We start from the raw sequence: 22,623 nt of genomic DNA, 5'->3' as shown, positions 1-22,623 counted from the left end.
ATCCTTTAAGCCCAGGAGGTCAAGGCTGCCCTGTACTCCAGCCTGGGTGACAGATTAAGACCTTGTCTCAAAAAAAAAAAGAAGAGAAGAAAGAAAGAAAGAAAGAAAGAAAGAAGAAAGAAAGAAAGAAAGAAAGAAAGAAAGGAAGAAGGAAGGAAGGAAGGAGGAAGGAAGGAAGGAAGGAAGGAAGGAAGGAAGGAAGGAAGGAAGAAGGAAGGAAGGAAGGAAGGAAGGAAGGAAGGAAGGAAGGAAGGAAGGAAGGAAGGAAGGAAGGAAGGAAGGAAGGAAGGAAGGAAGGAAAAAGGAAGGAAGGAAGGAAGGAAGGAAGGAAAGAAGAAAGAGAAAATTGCATGGTCAAATTGTGAGGAGGGTGGTGGATCGAGGTGATAAAACCTAGAAAGAGAGATAAACTAAAATGCAATTGGAGCATTCTAGGTGAAAAAATAATCAAGGTTCTTACCATAGTTCCAAAAAGAAATAGATGGAATTTAGGGCTATGTAGTTTAATTCTTTTTTAAAAATGAAAAAGAGTTGGGATTTGGAGGCACTTGAGTTAAAATGAACATCTGACCCAAATAATTGAGTTGCATTGTGTAGAATGCAGACCCAATCTACACTGACATTTTGTTTTTAATCATGTGACAAAAGCTCTTTTTTATATACATTTATTCTCTAAATTTACCCATAATCTTTTCATTTTTGAAACTTAGAACAGAATTTGGATGGTGTATTGTAATCCATCAACTTGGGACGAGATGGAGAAATTATACGTGTATTCTAATCTTTTCCTCACATACTATTTGACCATTTGCTTTCAATATAACCTTAGCATATTTACTTTATACGATTTAGTGAGCCATATGTCTTCACCAGAAGAAAACTAAAACAAAATTAAAATTAAAAATATAATGTAATGACAGCCAATTTCATCTTTTTCTGAATTGATTATAGTGATTTATTATCTCAACATTTTTGACACTGAAAGATATCTATAACTGCTTTAAATTTTTTGTGTCTCTCTGAATTACTTTCAAAGCAAAGTCTTTTCCGAAGAAAGACCAGATGTGGATCTAGATCTAAATCTAGGTATGTCTTTGAAGAGTTCTCTATTTGGGCCCCTTCTTCCTAATATCTAGCTCAGAGTAATGTCTCTGGGAAAGAATCAAGCTTGACAATTTCCATGGTGACATCATTCCTTCTCGAAAAACCTTTATGAAAAAAAGTGTCCTTGAAGCCAACTCCATGGTAAGCTTGGAAAAAAAACAGAGGCTGAGCTACTTAAATAATGAAGCAAGGTCATCCTCTGTTTCCTTAGAAAATGTTTTTATTACTCTGAAAGGAACTTTGGAATTGAATCAGAAAATGAATTGCAGCCCCTCCCAGCTTAGAAGTTGTGTTTAGATTATTAAAAAGACTTAGCTAGTGTTAGTGAAATTAGAATGGGGAATATGCAGTGCCCGTTCAATATAAAATCTATATAAGTTGCCATAAGTAAATCATATATTAATACTTATTTGCATATCTTGTATGATTTATATATATTACATATATTATTAGAATAGCGACATTAGAAAGTGATCTAGCCTCAATAGTTGTGGAAGAATCAGATGCAGATTTTAGTATGAAATGATTTAATCATGGTGCATTCTCAAAGTTTTGTTTTCCATATCCCCTCCTTATATTGTCCTAATTTGTTTGAAAAGTACATTATAATAACAAAAATAAAGTCACAGTAATACTATCAATTTAACTTTTCATTTCTAATTGTACTATGTTTGACATGTCATTATAGTTAATTTTTGTCAGACAAATGCATAGATAATAAAATGAATGCACTATTTTATGTTGCTTGTTAATACAAAAAGGTGAATTCATTGGAAAATATTCCAGATAATCAGAAACTAAAATAATGGGGGAAAAAAAAAACCCAGCTACTTGTAGAATTGTATATTTTCTGTCTCACTCATTATTTTTCCCTTTTGTTTTCACATAATTGTTATCTTCTCAATGAATCTCATATTTCACTCCTGCTTTGAAAATTAGCTTTAGGCACATTCCAAAATAATTCTGGCACTTAGATAATCATTAACAAATGTTACCCAAGTCTGACCTTTCTGGCCAGACAGCCATCAAGGGATAATTTTTTTTTTTTTTTTTTTTTTTTTTTTTAGACTGGGTCTTGCTCTGTCACCCAGGCTGAGTGCAGTAGCACGATCTCAGCTCACTGCAAGCTCTGCCTCCCAGGTTCATGCCATTCTCCTGCCTCAGCCTCCCTAGTAGCTGGGACTACAGCTGCCTGCCACCACACCCAGCTAATTTTTTTTTTCTGTATTTTTAGTAGAGATAAATGTTTTCTGAGAATTTACCTTTTAAAGAGACTACATCCACCCTCAGGTACCTATACCCCTGGAACCTTTCTTTTTGTACAAACCTGTGTCTTTCTTTGCATTTCAAAATGAAATGATTTATGTTGATTTAAAGATTTTCTAAACGTTGGTACAACTATAGGCTTGATATAATGAGTCTCTTTTGCCCACCACATATCCCCTAACCCTAAATCTAAAATGTGAATTTGAAATGTTTCCCAACACAGCATGAAGGTGGAAAAGGACATGTACCAGGAATTAGTCTTATTCACATAAATTCCCTGGCCATGTTTTGTGAACCTCAATTATGCTAGAACTGGTCTATTCCACTAAATTGAGCTCCTAGAGCACACAGGTCATGTCTTTTTTATTTCTTCAGAGTGTTTCTGCTTTGCACAAATTAGTTGTTCAACACAACTTGGCTCTGACTGTCACTCTGGTGAGTTTTCCTCATGGCCTTGGTTATTTGTCAGATGATTGCATGGTTGTCTAACTGATTTCCTGGTTTCTAGGCTTTTTCTTTTCCAATTTAACTCACATAGCACTACTAAATTGGATGACTGCATTAATTATGTTACTGGGCTACTCAGCAGCCCCTCCATTCTTGTTGGAATTTCACCTGATTTTTCACATTTCTTCTTAGACTTTCATATATTGTTTAAAATTTTTAGTATGAGTATGTAGTTTTACTTACATATAAGTAAGAAAAAAGCTGGTTTTATTCCAGAAAGATATTCAGATATTCGAAGCAACAAACACCTACTCTAATAAAATAATTCTGAATATAACAGCATCTTTGGTTTCAAAAGGAATGTCATCAGTCTCTGCACTTGAATCTGCTGCTGTAAATGACCAAATATCAGTCCTTGTGGGAAGGAGGAGACATCTTCACAGATACACATAAATATACACACATAAAACTAATAGATGGATTTGTAGAAATGCACCTATATATCCATAACTAGATATGGTCTAAGCGATGTGTACCCCATACTGACAGTAATTGTGTTGGTACAATGGGATAATTTAGTGTATTTGCATTTGTATAGTTTTCTGAAGTGAGTTCATAGCTTTCATTAGAGTTTTAAACACATAGGTGATTGCCAAAATAGTAACATCTCCTTTTCTAGACAGTCTTTCATCTCCAGATAGCTGGTCTTCCATCTTTATCTAGAAAAAAATTAACCATGTCCTAATCTTTTTGCCATTGCTGATGCTTAATCATCTTCCTTTCAAAGTTCTCCTTCCTCTTTTCAACAGAAATCATTAAAATCTGATCCTTCTTTGAAGACTCAGATCATATGCTGCTCCTTCTTTTTTATGAATTACTGCCAAATCTCTTCTTCCTCTCAATTCTGACAGCATTAATTATTTCATTTTGTATTGATCATGTAATAATGCTTTGGTTTTATTTTTTATAATACATGGCATTTTCCCATCTAGATGGCCAGCTCGCCATTGGTAGGAATTACCTCCTAATGAAGCCTCTAGCTGTGTTCCTTTCACATTTAAAGGTTTTCTAAACATTGGGACAACTAATAAACAATATTTGAGATATGATATGATTTCTGTAATCTGGTAAAGGAAAGAAAACCTGTGACATCTGAAATATTTTCGATAAGATAGGAACACTTTATTCTCCAAGTTTTGGAAAGAGTAAATGGTTAAACTCAATGTTTATGTTATCATTTTCCTCAGAACCAGTAAGTTACTGTAGAAGGGTATGTCTCTCATATCTGAGGACTTCATAGAAATATGCATATTTAAGACTCAAGGTATGCAGATGTGCCAATAAGGTTTTAAGATAAATCACCTGAAAGAGCTTTTTAAAGAGTATCTTTAAGTGATTTAAGATAATAAAAAATTATGAAGACCAAGAATTTCAAATTCACCCTTCTAAATCCAAATGGAAAACAAATTCTCTCTCTCACACTGCTGCCATAATATCATAAGAACATAAACCTTTAGGTGAGTGAACATGTGTTTATAATTACTGTATAACACATAAGTAAACAAAACTATTCAATTAGCTAATGAGTCCTTCTAATTCTAAAACACAGCCTAACCTACAATTTCCACTTTACCACTGGTACCTGATCAAATGTAGCAGTTAAGAATGTGAGCCTGGGTTTCAGGGAAATCAGGGTTTGAATTTTAAATCAACCAATTAGTAGCTTTCAATGGGGCAAATAGATTAATCTCTCAAAACTTTACTTTCCTCATTTGTAAAAATGGGCTTAAAATATTGCCATATAGGATAATTAGAAAGATTAGAAAATATAACATATATGTAAAGCTCTTGCCTCAGTGCCAGGAAGTGACAATGCAATGAGTGCTATCTATTCTTATTAATATTACCAATCTTGTTCAAGTCTAATCAACTGCCTCTGTGCTGTGTATAATTGTTGAGTATGTGCACTCTGCCCTCTAAGTTTGACCACTGTGCCTCTCCAGCCTCTCACCTCTTTCACTGCTTGGTTGTCTGCATCTTCACCCTAATACTCATTGTTTCCCAAGCTCATCAGGCCTTTTATAGCATTTCATACTCTGTCTCCTCTTAATGGAACACCCCTTGCCTTTGACAGTCTTACTCTTCCCTTTAAGGGATTCCTTTTCTCAAGAAATCCTACCTTGACGGTGAACATCTCAAGATGCGTCAGCTTATTCATTCTTCTTTATGCTTCTGGTGCCTTACACAGTACCTGGCACAAGTAGATTGCAAATAAATGTTGATTAAATTTTTAACTGAAAACAATGTCATTGTCCAAGGCACCATATGAGTTCAAAATCCCAAATTCTTCAGTATATCCTAGCATTTGAAACAACATAAGACTAAAATCCAGCAAAAGTAGTTTTTGAGTCAAATAGATGAACGTATATTCTTTGCTACCTATATAATTTGAGGCAAGTCATTTAAACCATCTTCTGAATCTACAAAGTGGGGCTATTTAAAGCTGTCTAATAGGATTGATGAAAGGAAGTAAAAGAAAGCATGTAAAGTATTTAACACAGAGCTTGGGACATCCTAGGTATTTAATAAAATGCTGTGTGATGCTATTGCTGTTATTGTTATTGTCATTTCTGTAAGATTGCTCTTATCAATATGCTCATCAATATCTTCATTATCAAACCTTCTCACCATCAGGAATCAGGAAACCCGTTGTAAAAGGACCAGAAATGGAAAATGTTAAAGCATGGAGTCTGCCATTCCCCCTACATGGGAATTTAAGACACATGGAGAGATGCTAAATGGAAAGCGCAAAGGAATTGACAAGTAGAGAGGAAGTATGCCTTGGTGACTGAGAACAATTAATAAGAGCAGGAGGTTGGAAAATGAAAGGCACCGTGTAAAATCAGTTAATTGTCTCCTGATGAGAGTGACTTTTACCTGGAAGCAACTAACGAATGTGAGATACAGTCAGAAAGATTAGATTGGAGTAAGACCTTGGAAGGTCTTGTACAGCAGGTTAAAGTAATTAGAATCCATTGACATAATGAACAATCATTTAGAAAAATGATTTTATTAGTTTTCTATTTCTGCATAGTAACAGAAATAACTTAGTAGCTTAAAAAAATACCCATTTATTATCTCACAGTTTTGTAAGATAGAATTCAGCACAGGGTCACAGGATTCTCTGCTCAGGGTCATATAAGGAGGAAGTCAAGGTCAGCTTGACCTTTATCTGTCAGTTGGGTTGGGCTCTTGTCTTGAGGCTTGGAAGAAGAATCTGCTTCCAAGTTCATTTAGGATTTGACTGACTTCAATTACTTGCAGCTGTAGAACTAAGGTCTTGTTTCCTTCCTGGTTGTCATCTGGGGTTTACTTTCTGCTCTTAGAAGTCACCCACATTCCTTCTCTTATAGCTCCCTCCAACTTCCAGGGCAGCAGTACAGCAATGAGTCCTTCTTGTGCTTCCAATCTTTTTTACTTCCTATTCTACCACCAGCCTGAGAAAACTCTGTGCTTTAAAGGATTCATGTCATTAGATTATTCCACTTAGATAATCTTTCCTAATTACATCTCCCAAATCCCTTTTGCCATGTAAGGTAACATAATCACAGGAGTAACAATAGGACACTAAGGACTAAGTCATCTGGAATTGTGCTTACCAGCCACATGCAGTGGCTCAAACCTGTAATCCCAGTACTTTGGAGGGCCAAAGTGGGAAGATTACTTGAGCCCAGTAGTTTAAGATCAGCCTAGACAACATAGAAAGAACTGGTCTTTATAGAAATTTTTAAAAAATTAGCTGGGCATGGTGGCACACATCTGTAGTCCCAGATACTTAGGGGGCTGAGGTGGGAGGACTGATTGAGCCCATGAGTTAGAGGCTACAGTGAGCTGTAATCGTGCCACCGCAGTGCAGCCTGAGTGACAGAGCAAGATCTTGTCTCTAAAATAAATAAATAGATAAATACATAAATACATAAAAAATCTTCTGCTTAGCTTACCACAATAATCCTTGCAATGACGTACAGGATTGTAAAAGAAAGTTCCTACATGCTTGAGGACCACTCAGGAGCTATTCTGGCAATTTGAGCTGAGGTGTTAAAAAATTCTAGTTAGTTAGTAATCACAGCTTCCTATGCACTATAGCTTGTTTAGGATTTCAACTCATCAAATCTTCACAATGGCCTTATGACATAGGTGCTATTATTTTTCTTATTTAACAGTTGAAGACATTGAAGCTTAATGAGATTAGGAAATGTACTCAACTTCATACAACTTGTATTTTATAGATCTGGGGTTTAGACTCAGAAAGACTGACTCTGGAGCCCAGGCTCTCAACCATCATACCACCTGGCCTCCTTTTGTTGATGGCTGAGGACCATATGGCAAGCATGACGACAACACGATTGGCACCTTGGTTCTGTTGGAGTCATCCTCGTATTACCAATCCCCACTCTGATTTGCTTTGTGTATTATTAAACACCCACCATATATTGTTTTTGCTGGATTTTTTTTTGATGAAATATAACTCATTCCATTTTCATAGCACTAGAATTTTCCCAATATTAGAAATAAGAAAGCAGAGTTCACTTACGTATCTTGTATCTTGTTTCAGGTCTCAGGGCTATGGGGTAGCAGATGTAGACTTTGACCTCAAGTAACTTTAAAGGCTTTTTATTACACCGTATGATTAACCTCAGGATATCAGGCATAGCATGTTCAGAGCTCTGAGAAGCAGAAATAATGTACTAGCAATAAGCATAGAAGCTGACACCACATTAATACTACCTGTATTTGAAGTCCAGTTATTCTTATTTGCCTGTTCTTCCTTGGCCTCAGTTTCCTAATTTTTAACAGAAGGATATGACCTGCTTTATGGTGACTCTGAAAATTAATGGGTCGTTACAGATAAAACTCTCAGAACAGTACCAGGTACATAGTAAATACTAAAAAATTGTGAAATATTAGAAAAGTCTGGAAGAAATGCATGGTATAGACAACTATGAATTAGTTTTACCTGTTCTTTGTGTTACTTGCATGATTTAAAGTTGGTGGTACCAGGGAATAGGGACGGTTAAATGATATAGCGAAACAATGTTGCTCAGCTGGGCTAGCTAATTAGGCTAGTGGTGAAGAGAAACTTAATTGTGAGTTGAATTTTGAAAACCTGGAGGGCATATAAAAGTAGCAGAAGGTAAGGGGGAAAGTACTGTATGTAGGTCACTTGTGAAAAGGATCACAGAAAGCAGTTTGCGCTCAGGACAAATGAAGTCGATTTTTTTGTTTGGAATGGGGAAGATAGTGAATAGTGTATCATAATTCTTGTCAGATTGTAAAGGCTGAAGCAATGAATACATTGAAGCAACTTATATCTTTGTATGTATTTGTTCATTCATCCAATTATTTATTCATTGGATAAATACTCATAGAGGTCCAAAGTACAAGATGTTATTTAAAACACCAAAGTTAGTTACACATCTCGCCTTTAAAGAACCAATAAGCTAACAGAGGAAACAAAACATGACAATACTTATAACTGAAAGTGGAAAATTGTGTGAGTCATAAGTGAGGTGTGGATAAAGTGCTAATAATGTTCACAGGACAAAGAGATTCCGTCAAGCAGAGAGAAATTGGGAAAAGTTTGTGGGGATGGTGGTAAATATCAAGGAGGGAAATTTATGAAGAGATGTTTGAAGTAGGAATTAAAAGTTGCACGGGCTTTTGCCTTGGCCCACCAATGTGTGAACAAACATGGACTTCATTAGAGAAATAACAGTGACAGTGGAGGTTAAAAAGCACATAGGAGAGACATTTGGGGATAGAATTGATAGAAGTTGACAACTAAATGCATTTTTGGCATAAAGAGGAAAGAGAATTAAAAATTAACTGGAGTTTTGGCTTCAAGGACTAGGGAGTTGGTAAGATTAGCAGAAACACTGAATACAAGAGTACATTGGTAGGGAAAGAAATGGATTTTTGTTTTGCACAAACTCTATTTTGCTTACTGGGTAGCTAAATTTGTCTAGAATGTAAGATAGCCTGGTTGAATTGGTTTTGCTGGCAAAACGTGTAGCCTCTGCCTGATGCATGAGGAGAGGAGTCACCTGACCTCTAGATTGGCTCTAGACCAGCGATTTTCATCTGCGTTCTGTAAGCAGTTTAGTTATGTAGCAGTGCCTCAGAGGTATGATAGCCATGCAGTTAATAAAGGTGAAAGGGGAAGCTATTTATAACTATGCCAGAATAACTGGTGTAAACCGGGACTACCCTGGAGCAATAGGGCTCCAGGTTTATATTCTCTTCAGAGGCCACAGGAGGAGGATGGGGATAATGAGACAGAGGCAGCTATTCCTGCAGGGATTCAAATCCTCTGCCTCAACCACAGCAGCTCTTCTTTCATGTTTTGTATGGGTGATGGTTCTGCAAAAAAACGTACTTTGAAAAATGGTTTAGATTACCATAAGAAAAGTTGAAAACTATTGGCCTAGGCAATAGTTTAAGGTTCACAAACAAAAAGGTAGAAATGGAGGATGTCCGTTTTTCTGGGGAAAACAAAAAAGGACTGCTTTTTTTTCTGTCCCCCTCTAGCTCACAAGGAAAGGAGTGTTAAAATATTGTGGTAGTACATGTCCTTTTTAAATCACAGCTATATTTTTAAACAAACCATTTGTTGGTGATGCAACTGTAAAAGGTATCTAAAATTATCATGTCTATATTTGATTCATAAAATTGCATGTTATAAACAAATGAATAGATTCTTCTAGACTGTTTAAAGTTCACTTGTGAGTTGTGACTTTGTAAGCCAGGTTTCATCCTGGATCACATTTTTTTATATAATGCTGTGAAAATGAACAATTTTAACAATAGCAGCAAATGTGGTGTTATAATCAGTTGCTGAAGAGCATAAGGTTTCCTTTTATAGTTCACTCGTGTTGAAAGAGAAAAATATATCCATGTAACATGTGAATGCCAATACAAAGACCTTGAAAAATCCATAATATATAAGAACTAAACATTCCATAAAAATAAGCAATGAAAAATTATGCTCTAGATAATTATTAAATTCTGATTTTAAAAATTTAATTCCCAGACTTTATTTTTCCTATATTCAATTTCATTGACAATCTGAACTTCACACCGGGAAAAGATGATATTTTCACTTGGGTCTTTTATAAAAGTTTTTAGCTTAATTATATTCCATTGGTGGCATGACAGATGAAGTGCTACAAATAATTTTATTAACTACTTTGGAGTTTTAAGTTGTAATTTTGTGTTTATGTTTAAAGAAAGTCAATTTAAAATCATGAGAATAATATTGTATATACTTCTCCTTCTCCTGTTGCTATTTTATCTTTTTCTCCTTTGAATATTTACTAAGTTTGGTATATATTTCCTTCTCAAGTCTCTCCTTGGTTTTCAAGTTAGGCAAAAAGATAAGTACCATTCCCTCAAATTGAGAGGCTATTTGTGACAGGATTTCTTTCTAGATCCATTTGGTGAAGAGTCTTTCTCTCACTACTCCAATCCATGAGTCGATAATCTCTCAGAAGTATCAGCAGTCACAATGTTATATTTATTTGTTTATAAGACACTACCTACAGGTTTCAGAGTTAAGACACAGCCCCTGCCCCTGGGATGCACACAATTCTGTGGGAAGACAGAGAAGTTGGGAAACAAACAGGCAATTGCATATGATGGTAAGAGTCATGATAGGTGTGGCCACAAGGTTCCACAGAACAACAAACAGGGATCTCCTAACTTAGAGTTAGGAAATAAAGGAAGACTGGGAAGGGAATGTCTGAGCTGAGTCCTGAAAAAGAGTGAAATTTCTACATAAAAATCTAAATAAATAGGGATTCAAGCATTTTAGTAAGTTCAGTCTCATGTTCATTCATTCTCACATCATTGGAAACGTGGAAGTGGAGAGTAGACTTTTTTGAGAAAAAAAAAGTTCTCCTTAAGCAGCTGTCTCCGTGCTGGAATATGCCATACTGAGACAGCTACATTCTATTGGAAGTAAAAGGAAGGGTAAGGACAATATTTTAATGGATCACACTTCAAGGAACATGAGATTGAGTAAAATACTCAAGTAGGGTCATGACTTTAAAAGAAGTCCGAGGTCAGGCTGGGTGTAGTGGCTCATACCTATAATCCCAGCACTTTAGAAGGTTGAGTTGGGAAAACCACTTGAGCCCAGGAGCTGGAGACCAGCCTGGGCAACATAGTGAGACCTCATCTCTACAAATAATAAACAAAATTAGCTAGGCACATGCTTGCTGTTCCAGCTACTTAGGAGGCTGAGGTGGGAGGATTGAACCTGAGAGGTCAAGGCTACAGTGAGCCAAAATTATGCGACTACACTCCAGCCTGGGCAACAGAGCAAGACCACATATTTTTTTTTTTTCTAGAAATCTTGTTTTAAATAAAAGGCAGAAAGACTTGTTAACATTTCACTGCTTCTGTTTGGCTCTGATCAAATCCTTAAGACCATAATTACAAAGCCTGGCTGCCTGCAATAAAGGGGGAAGAAATATAGAAGCAGAACATGTGCAATTTAACCTTCCAGTAAATTATTTTGCCTTTAAGAGCATGGTCCATGGGAAGGATAAACCGAAGGAGGTCAGTGCCAGTTAACAAAGTTGGGAAAGTGCCACAGTGCCCTGGGCATTTGTGGTCATCTGCGCAATTCACGATATCATCTTGTAGCCTTTAGCAAGTCTGGTGCAGGTCACCAATACTTGACATGCTGCTTCTTGAAAATGGCCTGCCTTTAGGGTTCTGTACTTCATGTACTTGAAATCCCCAATGTCTTTGTCTCTTTCAAATTGGCAGACTTTTTGTTTACCACTTTGGAATTATGTTCAAAGTTAGTCCATGTGTTCTCCAGGTGCCCTATATTTCAAAAAGAGCTGGATTCTCCTTATGCCCATGGGTCAGAAGTGTACACTTCGTTTCCCTACCGCCAAGGAGAGCTGACTTTTTTCACCAGAATTGTTGTCATTATTGACTCTCGTTATTATTAATAGAATTTTCCACTCTATAGCAATTAAGGTTTTAAGGCTTTTTCACTCTATTATCATATCTGATCCTCATGAGAACCCTGAAAACTAGGACAAATGTTATTATCTATGCCCCCTATAACTATTGTCTTGATTAGAGCCCTTAAAAGCGGTAGACTCACTAAAGACTTGTTGATAGAAATTTAAGTTGCTAAAAACATATTTCAGATAACTAGAATAAATTGTACCCAAAGCATTTATGTCTTATTTCAGCTGAGGACAAACTATTGCACAGTATCTGAGGCATTCACATATTAATCTATTCAGAACATTACAGAAATTGTCACAAGGTTTCTGAAGGACATTAGTTATACACTTCACCCTGAATCAGATTACATGCCTTTGACGCCAGTTAAAATCTTCATGGCGCAGTTGTCCTCCATGTAACAAAAGGATCACTATGAACTTTTTTCTTGTTTCTTTTCTTTCCTACCCTCCCTAATTCCCCTCCTTCCTCCCTCCTCCCTCTCTCCCTTCTTTCTTCCTTTCGTCTCTCATTCATTCATTTGTTCATTATTATGCTCTATTCTTTCCTTTCTTCTACTTTCTCTTTCTTCCTTCTTACCCTTTCCCCTCAAACGTATATGAAAAACATCATTTTCTACTTCCAAAGGCCTAAAACCTAAGCAATAATAATCTCTAAAGAACTCATTTGCATTAATTTACTCAATAAAAAAATAACAAAACCTATACGTATATGCTTAGGACTTACTAGGGTAAAAGAATTTTAATTTATTGTTCATGTATTATGTATCATATATTGTGCTGAATTTTTTCATATATTATTTAAACCTCACAATCACCCTTTGAAATAGATATTACTGTACTCAATAAAACTAAATATATTTACTAATATCATATAACTGAAAATTAACAGAACCTGAATTAAAAATTGGTTCTTGAGGGACTCCAAAGTCAATACTTTATCATTCCAGAAGTATGTGTTGAAAATGGTTAAATTCGAATTTGGAGTAGAATGATAGAACATAGAATGTTAGAATAGGAAATGACTTTAGAGGTGTCCTTGAATGTAAAATGCTGCACCTCTAAAATTCTCTGCCAAATTATTCTCCACTTTCTACTAAAACAGGTCTGGTGAGGTGTTGGATTATTTTCTTCCAGAGTTCTTCCTTGTTTTGAGCCAAATTATGTCTGTCTTTTTTCTCTGTCCCATCCTTTGACACTGGTTTTCTCCTGTGTGCAGAGTGATCATATGACCTAATTTTCCTGGGACAGTCTTTGTTTATATAAGCTTTTTGTCCCTACAACAAGTTAATACTGCCCCCTCTAACTCTCAGCAATGCCCTATTTTAGATGACAAATTATAGGTCCACCCATCTGTGAGGACATATAGATTTAATAGTTTTCCAAACATTTGAGGAAAGCCATCATGTCTCTCATCTCCTCTGCAGGCTAAGTATTCCTGGTTGATGTTTGTCACAAATTACAAGTTTTCCCTCAAGTCCCCTCACTACGTTGACCACAGTTGCCTGGACATTTCTAATTCAGATCTGTTTAACTTAGGCTTCATGGACCCTTGGGGAGTCCATGCAGAGAGTTTGAAATATTATGCGAAATGCTGCATGTAAGAGCGTTATGTTTTTTTCCTGGGCCAGCTATAACAAATTACCACACTAGGCAGATTAAAAACCACAAACATTTATTCTTTCACAGTGCTGGAGGCCAGGAGTCTGAAATCAAGGTGCTGGCAGGGTTGATTCCTTCTGGAAGCTTCAAAGGAGAATCAAATCCATGCCTCTCTTGTAGCTTCTGGTGGCTTTTAGCAATCCTTCATGTTTCTTGGCTTGTGGCAGCACACTTTCAATCTCTGCCTCCATCTTTTCATGATGCTTTTCTCTGTGTCTCTGTTCCTTCTCCTTTGTGGTCTCTTTTGTGGACACTTGTTATTGGATTTATGGCCCTTAAATCCAGGATAACCTCATCTCAATATCCTTAAGTTAATTTTATCTGCAAAGATTTTATTTCCAAACAAAGTTATATTCACAGGTACTGGAGGTTAGAACTTGGTTGGATAAATCTTTTGTGGGGGACATCATTCAACCCAATACAACATATATGTATTGTTCTGAAAAGTGGCCCATAGGTTTCCTCATACCATAGGCAAAAGTTTAATAATAATCATTAATCCAGATTGTCACTATCCTGAGTACAATATTCTAGGAATATTATTTCTACTTAAGAATAGTTTCTACTGAAGTTATGTTGCTTGGCACATAGTAGACAATAAATATTTCTTTCACAAGTGATTGAATTGAATGATTTGATTATTTTAGAAGTTAATCACTTCTTCCTAAAAATTTCTAATGGCAGACAATGGTTATGTTATATTTATTTTTGAAGGGTGAATACTAATGATAATTCAAATTAAGTTGATTTATGATTATAGCTACTTGGAGTCACCCACAGTTCAGGTAGTCAGCATAATAGGAGAATCCTCTTGGAAATGAGACTTCTTTCTTTCTTTCTCTTATGTGGTTCAGGTAGAAATTGATGAGGATTAGGGTTCTATCCACAAAACATATCAGGTCTGTTGAAAATGACAGATTTCTGTGAGAACAAGACATCTAACTCTCTCTCTCTCTCTCTCTTTTTTTTTTTTTTTGCACCAGTCCTTGGTGCCTCTAAGTTTAGACCAGGGATGCTTTGCCCTGTATTATTCTTTTTCCTTCCTGTGAGAAAAAGAACTTACTGCAGCTGTCCCTATTTTATGACAAAAACCTAACTGAGTAAGGTATCACTCCTTTTGAGGGAGTTTTATAAAGTCATTCAATTGACAGTTACACCCCAATTAACTCTATGCCACGTGGGACATCTTCTTTTACGTTAGATATCCAATCATGTGCTTCCAATATTCAAGATTCTTCTCTTACAATGGGACTGAATAGGGGCCTCATTTTAGCAATTTATTTCTATTGTTTTTCTCTTCTCACACTTAATAATTTATGCCTTCAGGAAAACAGGATTCTAGAAAATAATTTCAGGTTTTCACCCCACAGCAGAAAATCAAGAAAGGTATAAATAAGAAGGTATCAGCCATTATAATCTCAGTTATAATAGAGGGATTCTTGCTGATTTCCTAGTAAATATGTAAATAGCACTTCTTGGGTTTTTTTTCCCCATATCACCTTTCTTATTTTCTGCATAGCACTCCTTGAAGTCATCTATTCTTTTAAATTACTTATTTGGATAATGTTTCTCACCCTCCACCAGCACGTGAGCTCAGGCAAAAAGGGATCCTGTCTGTCTCGGTCATCCCCAGTGCCCCGAGCATAGTAGAACTTCGATGGAGATTTGGTGATAATGGAACATAAGGATCAACTCTTCACCGATTCATGGTCTCCAAAAAGAGCCATCAAGGAAAAAGCACCATATAATTATTTAGTAAAGTTCAAACAGATCCATAGGAGACTCAGCAGGTGGGGAAGGGGAAGGGATTCCACTTGCCAACCCATCCAAAGTTGTTAAGGAGCCTCTTCCTCTCCTATAGGTCTTCAGGAGAGGAGGACTTCCAGAGATGGGCCAGTTTTTAGCCTGAGGCCAAAGCATCCTTTGACCACCAAGATGAGCTTTCTAATGAGATAACACAGTATTTGGAGAACCAATTCATCTTACTTGATAACTAAAAATAAGTCATTATTATACAAAAAAAAAAAAAGAAGAAATGCTACAAAGTTGGGAAGGGAGTTCTTGGTCTTGAGTCTGACATTGCTACAAATATATCTTAATTATCAGCTTTCCTTATAGTGTTCTTCCAGGCATTTGGCAGAAATGGGTCATGCCAATACCAACCCAGACTTTCCACACAGCTTCGGGATAAGTACCGTTCTCTCTGATAGAAGAAACCTATGAATTTGGCTCCTTCTCCAACAGCACACTTCTTTGTTTGTTTATATGTTTGCTGGTCACCTACTATGCACCCAGTAGCATGCTAAGCAATGGGGCCTGCAACAAGGGACTGGGGCCACAGACTGCTCTCCCAGACCTCAGAGTCTAACAAGGATACTCTATGATTATGCAAGTAATTTAAACAGAGGATGATGACATCAGGGATGGAAGATATAACAGGTAGGATGAAAGACAAGATAAGAGGTGTCAACCTAGCCTAGGTGCCCAAGGAGGGCCTACGAAGGCCTTAATGGAAAGGGGCCAAGAAGCTGGTCAGGCAGAGGAAAGAGTGTTCCAGGTAGACGGAAGGGCCCATTGAAGGTCAGAAGGTGACCTGGAAACCTTCTGGGTCAGCTGGAAACACAGAGGTCCCCTGTGGATGGACCACTGTATTTGTCTGTTCTCACACTGCTAAAAGAAATACCCAAGACTGGGTAATGTCTAAAGGAAAGAGGTTTAATTGATTCCCAGTTTCACATGTCTGGGGAGGCCTCAGGAAATTTACAGTCATAGTAGAAGGGGAATCCCTTCACAAGGCAGCAGGAGAGAGTGTGAGCAAGAACCAGCAAGTGTCACATTTTAAAACCATCAGCTCTCATGATACCTCACTCACCATCATGAGAACAGCATGGGGAAAATTGTCCCCATGATCCAATCACCTCCCATCTGGTCCCTTTCTTGACACATAGGGATTATGGGGATTATAATTCAAGATGAGATTTGGGTAGGGACACAGACCCAAACCATATCATTGTGTCCCTGGCCCCTTCCAAATCTCACATACTCACATTTCAAAACAGAATCATACTTTCCCAACAGTCCCCCAAAGTCTTAACTCATTCCAGCATTAACCCGAAAGTCCACAGTCCAAAGTCTCATCTGAGACAAGGCAAGTCCCTTCTGCCTATGAATAGTAAAAATAAAAAACAAGTTAGTTACTTCCAAGATACAATAAGAATACAGGCTGTGGATAATTACACCCATTCCAAATGGGAGAAATTAGCCACACATAAAAGGGGGCCATAGGCTCCATGCAAGTTGAAATCCAGCAGAACAGTCACTAAATCCTGAAGCTCCAAAATAATCTCCTTTAACTCCATGCCTTACATCCAGGGCATGCTGATGCAAGGGGTGGGCTCCCACAGCCTTGGGCAGCTCCTTTCCTGGCTGGTGTTAAGTGTCTGAGGCTTTTCTAAGTGCACAGTGAAAGCTATTGGTGGATCTACCATTCTGGGGGCTGGAGACTGGTGGCCCTCTTCCACTAGGCAGTGCCCCAGTGGGGACTCTGTGTAGGGGGTTCCCAACTCATATTTCCCCTTTGTACTTTCCTAGCAGAGACTCTCCATGAGGTCTTTGGCCCTGCAGCAAACTTCTGCCTGGAAATCCAGGCATTTTCATACATCCTCTGAAATCTAGGTGGAGGTTCCCAAACCTCAGTTCTTGATTTTTTTGTGCACCCACAGACCCAATACCATCTGGAAGCCACGAAGGCTTGGGGCTTGCACCCTCTGAAGCAACAATCGAGCTGTACCTTGGCCCCTTTTAGCCATGGCTAGAGCTGGAGTAGCGGGGACACAGGGCACCAAGTCCTGAGGCTGCATAGAGCAGGGGACCCTGGACCTGGCCCACAAAAGCATTTTTCCCACTTAGGCCTCTGGGTCTATAATGAGAGCAGCTGCCACCAAGATCTCTGACATTCCCTGGAGATATTTTCCCCATCGGTTTGGCGATTAACATTTGACTCCTCATTACTTACGCAAATTTCTGCAGCAGGCTTGAATTTCTCCCCAGAAAATGTTTTTTTCATTTTTATCACATCGTTAGGCTGCAAATTTTCCAAATTTTTAGGCTCTTCCCTTTTAAACAAATGTTCCAATTTCAGATACTCTCTCTCAAGTTCAAAGTTCCACAGATCTCTAGGGCAGGCACAAAATGCTGCCAGTCTCTTTGCTAAAGCATAGCAAGAGTGACCTTTGCTCTAGTTCCCAAGAACTTCCTCATCTCCATCTGAGACCACCTTAGCCCAGACATCATTGTCCACATCATTATCAGTATTTTGGTCAAAAGCATTCAACAAGTCTCTAGGAAGTTCCAAACATTTCCACATCTTCCTGTCTTCTTCTGAGCCCTACCCCCAAACTGTTCCAACTTCTGCCTATTACCAAGTTCCAAAGTTGCTTTCACATTTTCAGGTGTGTTTACAGCAGTGCCCCACTTCCAGCAACAATTTAGTGTATTAGTCCTTTCTCACACTACTATACAGAAATACATGAGACTGGGTAATTTATAAAGGAAAGACATTTAAGTGCCTCACAGCTCCACATGACTGGGGAGGCCTCAGGAAACTTACAGTCATGGCAGAAGGGAAAGCAGGCACCTTCTTCACAAGGCAGCAGAAGAGAGTATGAGTGAGAACAGGGAAGTGTCACACTTTAAAACCATCAGCTCTTGTGATAACTCACTCACTATCATGAGAATAGCATGGGGAAGACTGCCCCCATGATCCAATCACCTTCCCGAACCCATCTCTCCCTTGCCACATGGCAATGATGGGGATTACAATTCAAGATGAGATTTGGGTGGAGATACAGAGCCAAACCATATCAACCATGGAGTGTGGGGAAAAAAATGATGTGAGGGGAGAGAGGTCAGTGGGACCTAGATTATAAATGGCCATGTAAATCATATGCTAAACATTTGGGGAGAAGCAGGAAGTAAAAGCAGTAGGACATCTGTGCTTTACAAAAATTATTCTGGCTGCTGCTGTATAGAAGTGAGATCAATGTGCTGGGGGAAAGATGAGAAGCACAGAGACTAGTTAAGGGACAAGTTGTATTTCTGTTGGATGAAAAGTACCACTGAGGGGGAAGGCAGAGGCTTTATTGAACAGGATTCATCTCCTCACACCTCAGGAGCAAAATTTAGGTAAAGCTATGCCCAAACAGCAGGCACTGGCCACATGACAAAAGTATTCTTTCATCTTAGTAGGCAATGTTGACTGAGGTTGAGAACAAAGTTCCAGCCCTATATGACCTTGGTATGTGCCCAGGGACACTGCTCTACACACCTCTGAGCTTTAGCTTCTCCTTCTACTCTGATGAATCACATCCTTCAAGCTGTGCAGCTAGGCAAGGGCCTAAGGGAAAAGACCAAGATTGCTGTAAAATGATGATGCCTTTACAGATAAAGGGTGGCAACAACACTTAAAAGGATGACTGGCAAGCAAGGAGAGAAAATTTTGCTCTGCATTTGCTTCAGCTTTTTGTTTCCTATGTCTTGGCTTCAGAGGCCTTTGCTTTCTGCCTTTTGAAGCTCCCTTTAAAGCTGGACACAAGAATCATTTTAACAAGAAATAGTGGTGGCCAGGCCAGAAAACTTGATTTACCACAGTAAAGTCATGATCCCCCTCTCGCCTTCTGGAAGCTTCTTTTGTTTAGGGTCATCACTCTAATCTAAGTGGGTGAAAAATAGTCATCAACTGGTTCCTAAATGTGAGCTCTGGTGGCTTTGATCACTCCAAGAGCCACTAGGATTGAAAAATAGATGCAGGAAGAAGTTCCAGATACAATCGCTGCTCTGTGAAAGGCTAGGATCCAGCTCTAGGTCTACACTTCTGAGACACCATTTACCACCTCAGAAGCTGCAGTTTCAGAAGTTGGTTGGTCCTCCACAGGAAAACACTGAATGCCATTTTCTAGGGAAAGCTGGAGAAATTTCTGGAGTTGATCCAATATTTTCAGTCTGTCCTGTGCTGCTGCTCTACTCCATGCTAGAAGATGATGATGGTCAAACTAAGTACAGGTTTTCATGTGGGCAGAGCAGAAAGAACAGGATTATAGGAAATGACAGTTGTGAAATGGGCAAGCTAAGGATTATCTAAAATACCTTCCCCAAGTGTGCCCGAGCCCAGCCCAGCTAGTTATTCTTCTTCTTACTATTTTTTTTACACTGGGCATTCCATGTGATTAGGAACTGTGTCTTATTCAGCTTCATCAGTACCTAACAGCTGCATTTTATTGGGAGAATGGAAAAATGTGAACGCCTATCAGCTCAGGTGCAGACGATACCCCTTCTTGTCTCAATGGAACTCCCAAATAAGATGGATGTAAAATTCCATAATGTTTATATCTTCCTGCCAAGGTACCAGTTGTTTGTTTAGAAATATGGCTACAATTCAACAATCTTGTGAATTCCATTTAGTCCAAGTATCCGACAGATGAAATAAATATTGTTGTGGACTTGAATGCCAGGGAGAATAGTAGGGTTTTAAGGACTAAACTCCGACCTTTTTTCTTCTCTTGCTCAAATTCCTATCTAAGGGGCCTACAGAGTCATGCCCTACAAACCATAAAATCTCATCAGATGGGTTTTATGTAACCCTATATAATGTAGTTTACATTCCAAGCTGACTCTGGCATAACATCACATGAGGGATAAAGAAGGAAATCAAAATATTTTACCCCAACATATTCTGCTTTGTCATATTTTGAAATGGCCCTGAAAAGCCATCTTTTGTAGGCGAAAACTTGCATCTGTAAAGACTCTCTATTAACATAACTAAATCTTTCCCCTGCCAGGCCCTCCCAATCCTGAAGAGATTAACTGATAGTCTAGCATGTTTTAAAGGTCTGAATAGGAAATATTTGCCATCTACTGTCTCTAAAGGTGTACACCTATGAGACTTCATCTACATAATAAGAACCTTGGTCTCTATAACCTCTGTCTTAACCCAGACATTCCTTTCTACGAATTCCAGGTTTTTAAAGAATAACTAAACTCTTTTAACCAATTGCCAATCAGAAAATCTTTCAATCCACCAGTGACCTATGAGTCCCACCCCACCTACACTAACCCCCTCCCCACTCCCACTTAAAGTTGTCTCCTTTTTCTGGACTGAACCAACATATACATCATGAATACTGATTGATGTCCAATATGTTTCTAAAACATATAAAATCAAGCTATAATCCTACAGCCTTGGACACAGGTTCTCAGGACCTGTTGAGACTATGCCTCAGACCATGGTCACTCACATTTGACTACAGATAAACCTTTTTAAATATTTTATAGTTTGACTCTTTTCATCAGCATTATCAAAGCGTTTCCTGGACTCATTTTCAAGTAAGGGAATTGTTTCCGCAAGGGTTATTCTTCTAAGTGGAATTTTTCTGTTCAAATACATTTTTTCCCCTTAGGTTGACCCAAAGAGTTAAAATGAACTCACATTGGCATTTTATGATTTCCCACCCCTGCCAATATTTAGTATCCCTCTGACATTAGCACAATCCTAGATATGACTATTTTTTTTCTCGTTCTGTTCTCTGAAATTAGAGTGTTAAATATAACTGAGTTGTTATAAAAGGTTCTCCAAATTTAAAATGGCTTTTTTACGGTCTGCAGAGTTCCTAAATCTCCATTCTTATGCTTTTTGAGTCACTTTTCAAGAAATTGACATTCTGAAACTGTCTTGTTTGTTCTTTGTAAGACTCATGTTAAGCCCCAGTTTGACAGGGCTTACCTGTGGGAAATAAAAACAAAATTCTAAGCTTCCCAACCTACAGAATGGATACCTTCTTGGCCAAAAGAACACCAGAGAAATCTTGGAAGCTGATTTCAGGTCTGTGAAGGGATGGGAGATCAGATAAGCTTCATTATATTCCCTCTCTTACTAACAGTCATTAGGTTTTCTTCCCCTAAGCGCTAAAAAGAAGCCAGTGTCTTTCAAGCAAGCTTACCCTCCCAGGTACAGAACAAAGACACAATGAGATTCATCTTTCTTCACCCCTTCCTCTACTCCCTTTCTCTTCAAATATTCACCTTATTCTATATAAAATGTAGATTTACTGGGCACTAGCCAAAGTCTCAGTGCTACCTTTTCTTTTTTAAGGAAAGTGTATGAATATGAAACCTCCTGAAAACATCTTTGGAAAAAACAGCCACAGATGCTTCTGAGGCGTGCATTTTTCCCAGGCGTGCTCTCAGGTGGACTCAATAAACCTCCATGATTAGAGGCTTACGCCTCAATCACTCATTTTGGTTGTTTCCAGGATACTAAAAAATAACAGTCCTAACTATTTTAGCAAGTTGATATGGAAAATGACAGTGAAAAGAAGGTGTTTGACAGTCTAATAAAATTTAAATATTGTTTAATCTTCTCAGCACTGCTCAGAAACCTAGATATCATCGGTTTCTGCAGCGATTTGTGAAATTGGCTGTTGGGGAAATGAAGATTGTCAACTCAGGGAAAGAATTACCTACTGAATGTGTTTGTTGAGGAAGGGTGTAGAAACAGGATTTTTAATAAGTATCTGGGAGGGACTTTTTTCTCCCAGCTCTGTAGATCTATGAAAATAGCCCAAAACCTTATCCCTCCAATAATGGGACACAAAAGCACCAGATAAAGAGCTTTCCATCAGAAAAGCTCAAAGTCTATTATTTGAACATTCATCTCTACAGTCTTTGTTCTTTCCATTTTTTCTTCCCTAAAAATAATTAAAAGCAATAATATTTCACTGAATATATTTACAGATATTAAAGAAAATAATTTAGTAAATATTTAAATGTAATTCATTCTATAGGTGCATATTCTTCTATAGAATATATAGTAGATGCCATAATTTTTTCAACCATCCTTGCCTTAGTGAAAATTCATGGGCTTTGCTATTGCAAACAAAATCCTTCATTATCTGTATATGTGTTCTTACGTACTAGCTTTTTTGGGTGATTGTTTGACCTACTTGTAAACTTATTTTAATTTTATTAGTTATTACATGGATATTTCCATAAAAATTGTACCAACTCCTATCTTTTACAACCTTGCCACATAAGTAATAATTCTGAC

General features: G+C 37.9%; 1 long non-coding RNA gene across 4 annotated transcripts in view; it reads right to left on the bottom strand.

Moving 5' to 3' along the window:
* Positions 1-22,623, bottom strand: part of LOC117089654 — a 182,591-nt gene that overhangs the window by 125,620 nt on the left and 34,348 nt on the right. Inside the window, exon 3 of one of the 4 annotated variants that reach the window (XR_004439696.1) lies at positions 13,537-13,844. The exons of 2 other annotated variants lie outside the window; for them this stretch is intronic. This is a non-coding gene — a long non-coding RNA (uncharacterized LOC117089654). One more of the 4 variants, XR_004439697.1, reaches the window with a different exon arrangement.

Source organism: Trachypithecus francoisi, unplaced genomic scaffold, assembly GCF_009764315.1.
Source record: "Trachypithecus francoisi isolate TF-2019V2 unplaced genomic scaffold, Tfra_2.0 Lachesis_group11, whole genome shotgun sequence".
Taxonomy (NCBI): domain Eukaryota; kingdom Metazoa; phylum Chordata; class Mammalia; order Primates; family Cercopithecidae; genus Trachypithecus; species Trachypithecus francoisi.
Note: the sequence above shows the minus strand (reverse complement) of the source record. Positions and strands in the feature narration are given on the sequence as shown.